Below are 12672 nucleotides of genomic sequence, written 5' to 3' on the forward strand. Positions count from 1 at the left end.
ATATAAAGAACATGTCTGCATTTTGTTTAAAGACTTCTACTAAAACCACAGTTGACTTTGTGGTTTAAAGCCTCTTGTAAAAATATCCATATTACTAATTTCTTTTAGTTTTAATGGAAGGTAAAATCTTGTATGCGCTGGCCCAAGGCATGCTTCTTTTTATTAGATATTTTATCAGACAACAAGAGGTGTGCCCCCTGCTCTCCCTGCCCCACCATTTTTGCCTTTCCTTGTAGGAAGCTCAGAGCCGTTCATTTTGTATGTGTGTTTATTGCCCCACTTGAATTCAAATCTTGGCTCTGTTTCTTCTTAGCCGTGTGACATTTCTGGGCCTTACTTTCCTCAGATGTAAATTTATATTATCATAGCTGGTCAGCAGACTCACAAAATTTTTGTGAGAATCAAATGAAACTTTGCAGGGAGAAATATTTTAAGAAGTGCTATCCAATATGTTATCATTTTTATTGTTACTCCTAAAGAACTGATATCTTAAAAAAATATGACTTGAAAATTTAATGTTTTCAGTTTCTTCCCTTGCAGCTGGGAAACACTGGGAGAATTCACATATAGTAACCATACTCACTCTCACTTCCTACACTGTAGGTTAACTTATCCTATTTATATTTCTACAGCATATTGGAAACACACCTTTAATTGTAAGCAACCTCAAATCCTTTTATGGAAGCAGATGGTGGTGTGTTAAATAAAGAAAAACTTCAATAAGAAGGAGCTGATTTACTCCCAAAAGATAATTTCATAGGAAACTAGAGAGATATGTTAACTTTTTCTATAAACAGTAATAACGTATTGAATTCTTATAGTGGGCCCAATTTTGTGTAAAGTGGTTAAACGTATGATCTTTTTAAATGCTTGCAACAAACATGTGAGATAGAAACCCATTATGTACACTTTTTGAGGAGAAAGAACTGGGTTTTAAGAAGGTTGAAAAATTCACATGACTAGTTGGTGGCTGAGTTGAGATCCTAACCCAAGAAGCCTGACTGCTGAGTCCATGTGATTAACCTGTCTTTTATCCCGTAAGATATTCAGGTAAATTTCAGACGTTTAATACATTAGAATTAGGAGAAATGCAATGAAACTGAAGAAAAATTATTATTAGAATTTTTTTTATTGCAACAATTAATCATTTTTTCCAGGATTTTTTTTCTAGATAGTCTATCTAAAATGATCTATTCTATGCTTATCTCATTATTCTTATATCTTTCCTGAAAAATAATTTACCATCAATTTTCACTCCTCAAGTCTGCTGCTTCTTCTACTATGTCCAGTTTGAGTATTTCTTAGTCTAATGTGCATAATTATATTAATTTGCATTATTGTGTTTCAAAATTGACAATTATTTTTAAAGTTAAAAATAATAAAATGTACTTATTATTTCATTTCCTTAATATTTTTAAGTTAATTGTGTTCTTTAATATCGTGTGATATTCTTGAACTAGAAATTGAAAGCAGCCTTTTGGATGTAATCTTGCCTTTAGATAAGCACTATCTCTAGTCACCCCACATTGTTAAATCAACCAGACTTAAGTTGCTCACAAGGTTTTTTTTTCCTTTCCTTTTTTCTTTGACTAGAATTCATTCAGCTTTTTGAACGAAGAACTCAGAAGATGATACAATTGTTCTTTCTTTATTGTAAAAGTTTAATTTCTAAAAATAAGTAAAGTCATATCACAAAAAGCTTTTCATTTTACAGAGTTCTTAAGTTTATAGATTCATAATAAGATTTCCAAAACAAACCGTCTTCCTTAGATCATTAAAATATCATTTAATTTATAAACAACTAAAGAATTTACATATTAGTAAAGTGTGAGACACCTGACCTAAAGTTGCCAGTGCTAGGAAATGTGTCAAAAGACAATAATTAATCTTTTAAACAAGGTGTATAAATTGTTTTATAGGAAAAATCTTTTATATATATAGTAGTGATAGAAAATGGAATATGACCTGAATCTCTAACTAAATCTCTAATTAGATGTGGATATATCTGGTTAAATGTTCCATCAGTCTTCAAAGAAGTTCCTCTTGTATGCGGAATATGTCATTATTCATAAAGCGATCCTGGACTTAACCTTACCTATTAACCTTTTCTTAGTCTTTCATCCTTCACTTCACGTTCACATATTTTGCAGCACATAGTAATGTGTCTGGCACTTAGTAAATACTTGATAAACTTTGGCTGTTTATGTCTTTATCATTTCATTGGACACCTCAAATCTAAGCCATTATCATTTCATGTCTAATCTAACCTATTGTGTTTCCCTTGCTATGATCTTTTCCCTATTCATCCTGTAGGCCAGTACCAGAATAATGGTTTTTAAAATACCGCTTTACACATAATATCCCTCTAAATAAAGGCTTTTGAGGGCTCAGGCTAACCCTCTAAACTCTCTAATTTCTCTTTCAATTCAGCTCTTATCTATTTCTCTAACTTTCATTCCCACTGTTCCCCTACAGGGATCCTCTGCTGAAAGGTTCCTGATCTGATCTTCATTTCCCAAACCCAGCCGGAACAACTGTGTAGCGTCTTTCCCGTTGTCTCCAGCTATCTCACTGCTTTTTTCCTTCAGTCTCCAATATCACATTTCTTCAGCAATTACTGACACTCTGGTAAGTATTCACTTAACTTCATACTGTAACTTGGCCTTCTTCATATATGCCCTGATGCCCCAAAGAGATGTTGCCTTCTATTTAATAGGTCAATAATGAGAGTCTGTGAGTCACGATGATTTTCCTCTTCTCCTCCCTAGAGTTAGGAATATCTCTATTTATAGGGCAGTTAAGTATCAACCAGCTTCTCGCTTTGATTTGCTTTCCTATCGGGCGTATGAATAAGTTCTCTGGCTTTATCACAGTGGACTGGTCAGAGCCTTCTGAGGTCTTTGCTTCTCTCTCAGGGCACAATGGCCCCGGCCTGGATGCTGCTCCCCAATGTCATCTCTTCTTCCTTATTTTTTGACCCGAAGTGAACTTAAAGTTAAGCGGGCTACAAACCATAGCTCATTTCTGTCTCTGGAAAACAGTCTGTCAAGAACTGCTTTTCATCCACCTACTTTTGGTGTCTTTGTTAAGGATTCTTACTCTCCTCCTAGCTCCTTACTTAAGTTTCACTAAGCAATTAAGACAAAGTTTTTCCTTTTTTCTTTTTGACCCACCTCTGATAGCAGCTCTTAAAAGAGCAAAAGAAAACAACAACAACAACAACAAAGCAAAGCTTATTTGGGGACACTTTTGAACAATTTCATTCGCAATTTTCAAGAAAATGTAACTGAATATAAAACACTGTAAAATTTATATTTACAATAATCATTTTCCCTCTCCCCATCTGTTTTGGCGAAACCAGATACTTTGTTAATTACACTGTTAGTTTACTGGGAGAAACTTTTATTAAAAGAAACAAAATATAACTACAGTGGAAGAGAAACACTGCTTTAGTATACTCATGGGCTTTTATTGCTTCAGTGAGCAGGTGAGGAAGAAGCAATTCTTTATTTCCAAATTATAAAGTACGAGCAAATTTGAAGCTGTGAAAATATTGAACTTTTGCTAGAAAAAAAAAATAAATGATTTGAAGCGCTGGTGATCACACAGAGAATCCAGACAATTTGACAGCTATGAATTTATCTCACTTGTGAGTGAATAACCTTTGTAACTCACTTGGGACTTAAATATTCCAAACACATTTCCCTGGAAACACTTCAAAAGGCATAGTTCATTTCTGTCTTTACCAAATAGCTCCGTTGGTTACCTTTGGTTTGCTGGCTTTGTGGTTTGGGTATAGACTTGAAAGTTTGAAAATTAACATAGTTAAAGCTTGCCAGTGGGTTTTACTCCTATAAGAATGAAACAAGATTAAGTCTTTGACTATTTTATGCTGTAAACAGCTTCTTTACCTCTGTAATAAGGGAACTTCACTGATATTACTTACGAATTTTCGGCTGTGTCTCTGAGCTCAAGTTCAGGATATTTGTATATAAAGAGGAAATATGCTCACCAAAGTACATGTAACAGACCAGAACTGCGTCTGATTTAGTTGAGATCCATGTAGTTCTTAGAGAGTTATTGAAAACACACTTTTTTTTCACTTTTTGTGTTTCTGTTTTATTTATTTATTATTTATTAGAAGAAAATTTTAAAATTTCCCCTCCCTTCCATCTACCTCCCTCCTCCCTCTCCCTTCCGGTAACCACTAGTCCGTTGTCCATGTCCATGAGTCTTTGTTAAAACAAACTGTTTTAAAAAGATAAATCCAGGATTTCAGGTCAAGTGTAATAATAATTTTAGAGAGTTTCGTGCGTGTATGTTTTCAAGATCACAAAGTACAAGTGCACTTTTAGCTCTCTGCTATGTTCTGAACATTGCGAGTCAAGCAGTCCTGCTTCTTGGTGTTTAGAAATGATTCATTTTTTCCTCGCCCCACTAGGCGTATCAGGCACTCTCTGAATATTGCTGATGGAGTAGCATTCCCGGTGACCGATATATCAAACTTGTCCTAACTCTTAAATGGTAATACCTTAATATGTTGCATAAAAATATACAATTAAGATGTTAGTATTTAATTTCAAAACATGCTCATTGAGGAGCAGTCTTGAAAACTTTTTCATGTTTAAGACTGCAGACTTCGCCACTTCATTCCATGGGCAGATTTCATGGAGAAGGCGGGACACTGGGTGACATGAGAAAAGTGATTTGCCCGTTTCAGGTTTGAAGATCTTTACAGTAATAGATCTAGAGAGATAATAGTCAAAATATATTTTTCAACTTTAAATTTTAACTTTCAGAGGCTGAAATTAAACCTGTTTTTACTTTTTTAATCCTCATTAAAAGTAGCTATTCACTTTTAGTAATTTTTGCTTTGTCTCTTATTGTAAAATAATTATGCCCTCGTGTCTTTAACAAAAGGTAAAGAAAATATCTCAAGATTTACATCCTTTTCCTCATCTTTGCAGCTCGTTTTTAGAGGGCCATCACTGGAAACCTGACAATTTCTTGGACCCTTTCTACTAGGGTTTCTCCTTCCTGCCAAGTGTCCCTGTCTTCTGTCACACATGCTCATTGGTGAGAGGATTTCAACCATCATCTCTACTTAACCTACTAACTCAACATCTCCAACCTCCATACTAGCTTCACTCCTGTAATCCCAGTGGCGTCCTAGGTGCATACACATGTTAAAAGTGTATTCCTCATCTCCTTGCTATCTACTCCTAAAATCAGCTTTCCCTCCTGGCTGTCCTATTTCAGTTCACGATACCCTGAAGTAGTGGGGTGGTTTTCTTTGCCAGGGATAATTTTGTTTCAAAGGACAGACATCATTTTAATTAGCTAAAGTAAAAGGAGACATTTGAGGAAAGATGCATAGTACCTAACTGAACCACAGAGAGGAAGTTCTGCTGGGTCTCACTAGGGAACCAGGAATTGCTCAGTAAGCCAGACCAAGGCAAATCTTTTCTCTCTCCTCTGCTTTTTAACATGTCTTATTTTTCTGCTTATCTGCTAATTTCTCATTCTCCTCCTTCCTCTCTTTGTCTCTGTCTCCGTCTGTCTCTCTGTCTCTCTCTTTGTCTCTCTCTCAGCTGTTTCCTTTATTATATTTGCACGTGGCTTCTTCGTAGCTTCCCCAAAATGTCTCACTCAGCTCTGAATTTACATCACCTTAACATTCTAGCACCTACGGCTGTCACTCTTCCCAGATTTCATTTCCAAATTTCTGGGTTTGGGTGGCCAGAATGGCCTCATGCACTCTTCAGTGTCCAGGCCAATTCAATCCAAATTTGGTCAAAAGAGGGATGGATGACACAGTATAAGTAAGAGGAACTATAAAGAGTCATGCTACACAGCTGCGAAGGGCCATTTTGAGCAGGGGAACATGAGCGGAAGAGCACCCTTCAAGTATCTGTCTACTAAGTAGTTAAAGAACTTTTGGTATAATCCTGTAAAGGGATAATGTTTCCTACAAGAGAGTCCATTTCCTTGTTTTCAACATGGGCATATTTTGCAAATTAATTGTAGCATGTTGCTCAAATAGAAGATGACTCTGTCATAATCATCCATATTTTAAAATTTGATGTCACGGATATTCTTCTTTGTCTCCCTGATCTCACCAGTTAGTAATTTTGCCAAATTTTTCTTCAAACTGTGTCTTATTCCTTTTCTCTCCTCAGTTCTCCTGCTACTGGTGCCACCATTCTTTCTGAGCTTTATCATCCTTTCTTATTTCTCCCATTATAGAAGCTTTTTAATTTTAATTATTCACTGTACTTCCACTCTCTCTTCTTGCCAATTCATCATTCATATAGCTGACAAATTGGTCATAAAACACTCTTTCAATCTTGTCATTCCCCCAGTTGGAGATTTCAGCGACTCCCCACAGCCCACCAGATGAAGTCCAAACAGCCTATTCTGACAATGGAAGACCTTGACCATTGAGCTGCAGCCTTTGAGACAGCTTTAACTAGTCTTCATTGGCACGAAACTCCTGCTAAACTCGGCCCTAGGCTGCTTTGAACTTTTCAGATTCTACGCTTTTTCTTAAACCAATCCTGCTGGCCTGGAACACAGTCTCTTCTCTCTGTCTCTCTCAGTTCCATCCATCATTCAAGTCATACTGAAAATCCCTTCTTCTTTGTGGAGACTGCCAAACTCAGTCCAGCCCCAGTGATCTTTCATTCCTTTGAATCACTCTAGAGTTTTTTTCTCCCTGCCTCATTTGTTTAATTAGTTTTCTATTTCTCAGAACACAGTTCTGTTATTTCATGCAATTTAAAAACTTTTCAGTGGGCTTGTTTGTTCAGTTTGATTTTATACTTCATGGGGAAGAGACCACATTTTATTTTTACTATCCTTCCTTACTACAACAATTGCCATGGTAATAATAGTCAGAAATAATGACTGTTAGGACAAAAATCTCTCAGGGCACTTTGCTACAATGCTGAACGCATCAACCTGCTAAAACTTTGCTGATTTTCTATTTTAATTAGTTTGTCCCATTACAAATAAGATAAATTGATGAAGATATTAATTTATAGATTTTTAAAATAGCAACTATTTGCTTTATATTAACATTGAAGTTATACAGTTTTTGGGTTGCAGTGTTAAAGGCAGGGCAGGACGCCGTTGACTAATCCTAGCATCTTATTCTCCACAAAGGAGACCGGTAGAATTGATTTCCAGGCATGGGAGAATGTCCTTTATGTCACAGGGCTAGGTGAAAGGGAAAAAGTATGTCAAATGTTAAAATGAAGTGGCTTGTTTCCAAAAGAAACACAAAACAGCACTAAGGAAGCATCCGTTGACCTGCAGAGTGAACTGCTTGTTCTACAAGTTCCTAATGGCTCAGGACAGTGTTTTTTTTGTCAAGGGCAGAAGCTACCCTTTAACTCCTCCTTCGTCAGAAATTTCCACTCAGTTTCTTGGAAACTTTTTTCTTTTTTCTTTTTTTCTTTTTCCCCCATGGAAAGAGATTTCTGATAATATATTTGGAGTAAGTGGAAAAATAAAATTTATTCAGAAAAAAGCTTAGCAGTTGATTTGTTTGTTTATCTATTCAGTCAGATGAAGACTTACTGGGCTAAATATCAATGACATAGTTCAGTTGTAGATATAGCGTTTTTTTACATTTCATGGGGATAAAAGTATAAACCAAAAATAATTACAAACATAAGGCCACAGAAATCAGATATGGAAACTGAGATATTTCTGGTGCAGTTGGAGGTGGTTGGGGTTATTTTGATTATAACTGTGTCTATCTTGCTTAAAATTACACATGTGAATATGTGGCTTCTTTGAAAGAAACTTCTGATGCTAAAATCACACTTATCCTATCAATTAGAATTTTTCCTTTCCTTTTCGAATGCATCATTTCTTTGAGATTCTTGTTCTAAGGGCTCTTTGGATTTTTACACTTTAATTGTATTTGAGATCTTAATGTAACTGATTTAACTTATCTTTAAATTTGTATCTTTTTAACACCACGTGGTTCTGAAACTGTTAATCCTGGTTATTCATTCATTCTATGTTCTAATGCCTATCTACTTTTCGACAGGCATTATGTCGGTGCTGCTGAGGGTTAGATATAAATCATAGAATCACAGAACCTTAGTATCAGGAGGGATCATTTTCGCTGTTGAGATCCTTCTCTTCACAAAGACAGTATATGCAAAATTGAAGAGCTACACTTTGCATGGATCTTAAGTGGTGGACTTACTCCACTTTGACCTTCTTCAACCTGTGAAAGCTTTATAAACCCTTCCGTTAGTCTTTGCCAGCTATCTCTTTGGGCTTTACCTTCTAATTTGAATACTTCCCTCTTAATTTGGAGCTTATCAGCAAGCTCTCTCTCTTCATCCATACAGATTTCTCTATATAACTGCCCTTTTTAATTTTTATGGAATTATGTCCTTAGTATAGTTGTCACCCAAACTTAAATTATAATGGAAAAATGTACATGACATAAAGTATCATGCAAAATGAAAGGTGCCCTCATATCGAAGGGAAGTAAAGGTAACAAACACCAAACAAACAAACAAAAACTATGTAGTGTCTACATTTTTTTATAACCTAGGAAAGAAATGCCATTATTTCTTTTAAAACAGAAAACAGTACTATAAGAATATATATAAATATTTAAAGAGTCATTTTTTATTAAGGATCGAATATGATAACAAATACCCTAAGTGCTTAGAAGAAGATTATGAGGACAGAGAACAGGGCCTGAGAAAGTTGAGACAATTTGGTATGGAAATCATTGTGGCTAAAATTTCAGAAAAATATACAACATTTGCTGTACTACATTTAATTATATATATATAATATATATGTTTGCACTGGAAATATATATAATATAAATTTGTACTTGAAAGGTGAACATTTTAAATGAAAAGTCAATGAAGGAGAGAACATTTGGAATCTTTACAAGATTTGAAGAAGCAAGTTTTTACTCTTTCTGACAAAAGTATTTACGACTGATTCTAGCTCTGTCTTTCAGCCAAGTGCCTACATTTTTAATTTTTCAATATTTTCAATATTTCAGAGCAAGTATAAAATTACCATCTTGATAACCTGGTACATTTAACTGAAACATCTTCATATTACTCAAACAGACGTGACTCTTGTAGCAAAATGCAATTTTTTTCTCATTTATTTTTCTATCTTCTCCTTCACAATTTGGAAACAGGAGAATGTCTTGATCACATTCAGAACTATAGGAGAGATTTGGTCCACAACTGAATGAGAAAGAGACTAAAAGTGATAGACATAAAAATGAAAGAACTAGTTTTTTGACTTCTACATAATTCTCTATTTATATAAACCTAGTAGAAGAATATCAAGGGCTTTGGCACATTTGTATTTATAGACTTTACCTTACGAATAAAAGAAGTCGAGAATATTCCAGCCTCCTTCAATAACAATATATCCAAAGTTAGTTAGCTGAGGCGAATAAGGTATCTAGTAAAATGCCTATAGAATGTAAAATTCAAAGCACTATTTGTATAATACTGTAATTTTGAAAGTTAAAAATCTTTTCTCCTTATTATTCAACTTACAAGCATTCAGGTGTATTTTCTTCTTGTATAAACGTCAGAGGTATATAAGCTTCAGTGACCATAAAAGAAATAACTTGGAGGGTGTTAAGAGTAAATTAGTTAACTTATCCAATTGATTTTTATATAGATGATTTAGAAAGCTTAAAACATCACCATTCTCTTTTATTACCCCAGGCATTGTTTCTTGGCTGATCGTTTTAATGGTGTTAGAATATATTTCATTTGAAGACCTAATCAGGCCCTCCCTGCTTTGAGTACCAGGGAAAAAATTGCTCAATTTTTGGTGATGCTGTTTATCTTTTTACTCTTCCTTCCTATGGTTCATCTAAAAACCATTTTATGTTCCTAAAACTATCACTGAATAATAACTATTATCTACTGGGTGCATCTGCCAGAAGATAACCAACAATGCCAGCCTACATTGCCAGAAGATTAAATTCCTTATCCCCAAATAAAATATCCTAAGGGGACTCTGAGCATATCTCAAAAAATTATCCATTTTCTGAATTGATGAGATAAAAAAATAGTTCCTCGGATATCTTCTAATTTAAATTTATTGCATTATAATTTTTTTTGTAATTGCTCCAATGAGATGAAATTTAAATGTCGCATAATTTATCTTTTTAAAGTGTACAATTCAGGTAGGGCTTTTTAGTGTGAGTTGTGCAACCATCACCAATATTTAATTCCAGAACATTTTCATTATTTCAAGAAGAAACCCTGTACCTGTCAGTTCTTACTCCAATCCTTCTTTCCCCGAATGTTGGCAACTCCTAACCTATCCTCTGTCTCCATGGATTTAGCTACTTTAGATAAATCATATAATAGAACAATAGGATATGTAGCCTTTTGGGTCTGACTAGTTTTACTTAGTATAATGTTTTCAAGGTTTATCCGTGTTGTAGCATGTATCAGTATTTCCTTTCTCAATCGTGAATAATATTCTGTGGAATGAATACGTCATATTTTGTCCATTCATCAGTTGATGGACAGTTAGGTTGTTTCTGCTTCTTGAATGATATAAATAATGATGTCAAAAACAATTGTGTACGGATTTTCTTTGGTATACATGTATTTTCAATTCTTTGCAGTATATAGCTAAGAGTAAATTTCTGGGTCATATAGTAACGCCATGTTTAGCAATTTGAAGAACTGCTAAACTGTTTTCTTAAGTGGCGGTACCGTTTTCCAATCCCACCACCAGTATGTGAGTTCTCAAATTTTTCCATACCCTAGCCCACGCTTGTTAATGTCTGTAACTATATTATTTGTATGTGTGAGGGCGTGCGCCAAACTATATTTATTAGGTATTTCATAAAGAACTTCTACTTGTCCCTATATCTGTTTCTATGACTATATTCTGTTTCAACTTCATCTCTTCGCTGGACAATTACAAGTGCCTCTTATTTTCTTCCTCCCGTTGTATCATCTTTGTCTATACAATAGTCACAGTGATCTTTTAAAAAGTATGTGGCTATAATAATAAAAATGAATAAATAAACAAATAAATAAATATGTAGCAAATATAAGTGTTACTTCAAAAAACACATATGCTAGAATTTTTGCTGTTGTTAATTATGTATCTGGAAAAAAATATCAGTAAAATCTAAGTTATTTTAAGATAATTAGGATTTGTATTTCTCTTTAATACATCCCTGTGGTTTTGATTTGTTTTAACATTGGTGAAAATGTGCTTCATTTGGGTTTTATCTGTAAGATATTTGGATTAGAAAAGCAGTGAAAGTTAAGCAGCTCTAAGATGATGCTAATAGCTAGCTTTGAGTACTATGTTCCAAGCAGTGTTTTCAGTACTTTCCATGTTAATTCATTTATTGTCATGACAAAAGTCCCTGTGAGGTTGGTATAATGACTGTTAAACTTATTTTCATACTATGCAATAGAGTACAGAGAAGTTAAGTAACTTGCCCATCACAAGCTAGTAGATGGTAGAACGAAAGAATCTGATTCCAGAGCCCACATATGTAGCCACCAAACTATATTGCCTTTCTCTCTTCCTTATTGTGTGAAATATACGAGATTTAAAATAAAAAGTTAACAATTTTCTAGTGTTGAATATGGTTGATTTAAGATGTCCACACTTTTATTAATTCTTGGATAGCCTCACAATATATAATTAGAAGGTTATATAGTAAGAGCTTTGTTTTTTACCATCTAGGTTTACAAAATCAGTCCTGAAAAATTTAAAAACAGTAGCTTGAGCAAAGTACTGGACTACTTAAAGAATAACTTCTTAAAGACATCCTCGTAAAAATAACATTTCCTGAAATAGTCACGATAGTCAATGTTTTATTAGCATATTGACTGCCAGTTTATGTGCTACTCCCACCCCCTCCACCTCTTTTTAAACATCTAATAGAGCATTTTGTGTTTCTGAACATTTACATTCAATTTGTTAAATGTCACTGAGGAAAAATAAAATGGAGAGGACATCAGCTAATAACATACTCTTACATTCCGTCATCCCATGATTCCACGTCTTGTCACGTTGACCTAATTTGCCGTGACAGGAACATGGTCCTCGTTTCAGAAACATTCCAACGGTAGTGATCACTAAACCTTACTGGGAATTTTCGCCCCCTTAGCAAATCAAACCAGATTGCTTTTCTCAAGACCATTTGAGATGGGTATCTGTGACAAAGTGGGTGGGTTCGATGGAGAGATGAGGAGTGGATCTTTTATATTAGAAATAGACGGAAGAATCACGTAAATGTGTATTAGTATAGAGTGTCTGATTTTTGCTGTAAAGTAGATTTGAGGAGAAAGAAAGTATATTTAAAAAGCATATTTATGAACACTTCCTAGCTGTGTAGCCTTGGAGAGATCTCTTAGTTTCTTCAACTCTAAAATGGGGATGATAATGATATTTATATATAATAATAATAACATATATTTCAGAGTTGATCAGAAAATTAGATGAAGATTCATTCTAAGTAAGCATGTAGAATAATATTCAGCATCCACAAAAGAATAATTCTAACTTATTATAATTTTAACTTTAACACTTTTGAAATAAAGGTAATTTTATATTCATAAGGATAAGCAATTTTAAAATTATTTGGCTGGTTCAGAAACTGTAACATTGGGATATTAT

At 34.4% G+C, this 12672-nt stretch overlaps 1 long non-coding RNA gene across 1 annotated transcript in view; it reads left to right on the forward strand.

Annotated features, from left to right (window-relative positions):
- The first annotated feature begins 2481 nt into the window (after positions 1-2481).
- Positions 2482-12672, forward strand: part of LOC118609324 — a 55923-nt gene continuing 45732 nt past the window's right edge. The window contains exon 1 of the long non-coding RNA XR_004953255.1: positions 2482-2628. This is a non-coding gene — a long non-coding RNA (uncharacterized LOC118609324). The remainder of the gene's footprint in view (positions 2629-12672) is intronic.

This window comes from Rousettus aegyptiacus, unplaced genomic scaffold, assembly GCF_014176215.1.
Source record: "Rousettus aegyptiacus isolate mRouAeg1 unplaced genomic scaffold, mRouAeg1.p scaffold_m13_p_11, whole genome shotgun sequence".
Classification (NCBI taxonomy): Eukaryota; Metazoa; Chordata; class Mammalia; order Chiroptera; family Pteropodidae; genus Rousettus; species Rousettus aegyptiacus.